Source organism: Octopus bimaculoides, chromosome 1 (assembly GCF_001194135.2).
Source record: "Octopus bimaculoides isolate UCB-OBI-ISO-001 chromosome 1, ASM119413v2, whole genome shotgun sequence".
NCBI lineage: Eukaryota > Metazoa > Mollusca > Cephalopoda > Octopoda > Octopodidae > Octopus > Octopus bimaculoides.
Genome location: NC_068981.1, coordinates 10,365,530 through 10,366,728, shown reverse-complemented (window position 1 = coordinate 10,366,728; position 1,199 = coordinate 10,365,530). Strand labels below are relative to the sequence as shown.

Below are 1,199 nucleotides of genomic sequence, written 5' to 3'. Positions count from 1 at the left end.
TTACACACAACGATTTCATTACACCCAGAAATAACACACGAGCTCACACACAAAATGTAGAAAAAAAAAAACTTCGCAAGAAACTTAGAACAAGCTAAAAATAAAATATCCCCAAGGAATGCGAGATTTCTGAGGGAAAATAAACGAAGGAATCTATAAAAAATTTTCTTTTAAAACCCGCAACTAAATAGAGGGACTGATTATCTGTTCTTCTACAAGATAAGAGAAGCGGTCCTTCTCATTTCCCCCTTTCACCAAACACCTTACACACAATAAGCAGTGCGAAAGTAGCTGGCTTGGGAGTCGCCTTGGTAGCAAGGTGAATTGGAAGTAATCCTTTCTGCAATATGGATATATATTTATCTGAGTTTATGTTTCCCTCACACTCCACCAGCTCTGGTTGACCATTGCTCCAAATTACTCCCCAGACCATCACAAAATAGCTGCTATGTTTCATTGTTGGCTGCAATCTTTTCACGGGAAATTATTGAACACAGAGTTTCCAGACCCACACTCGACCACTGTCAGAAAATACAGCAAATCTGGACTCACTGGAGAATATGACAGTGCCCCAAAATGCTAGTGGCCTCTCCACGATCTCACTGGCCCAATATTTTCTCCGCTTGATATTGGCTGGTCAAAGAAGTGACTTCGTTCTTGTTGCTCTGCCATAGTAACCAAGTTTTGTGGAGATACCTGACAGCTGTTCTGGGATTGACATCAATGTATTTTGCTATGTCAGAGGCCTTGCAACAATGATTATCCTCCACACTTCTCTTAACAAAGAGAAGGGTCTTGTCAGAGAGCCGTGGTCAACTTGGGAAAGGTAATGTGGGCTCCTTCCCCTCTCTGGTGAATTGCACAATCACTCTATTATCCCAAGATTTTCTGCAATTTTACGCTATGTCCACCTTCAGAATGAGCCACAATACGGCCTCTTTGAAATTCAGACAGTTCCAAGGCTTCTTTTGTACACGACATGATTAAAGAGTCACATATAGAACCTGAACCATAAAAATATCAATCAATAAAAAACATAAAAACCATTACAAGTTAGAATAAATATAAAACGATGTTTTATGGGGTGTCTATTTACTTCTGTCATGTCTGTTTATGTGTGTGAGTGTGCGCGTGCGTGCGTGTGTATTGGTGTAATTGTCTGTAAATATACATGGTTACGTATGTATATATACATATAT

General features: G+C 39.6%; 1 protein-coding gene across 1 annotated transcript in view; it reads left to right on the top strand.

The window, feature by feature from the left end:
- The window catches only part of LOC106878510 (sodium-dependent multivitamin transporter), a 64,847-nt gene that overhangs the window by 769 nt on the left and 62,879 nt on the right, over window positions 1-1,199 (top strand). The gene's annotated exons all lie outside the window — the stretch shown is intronic.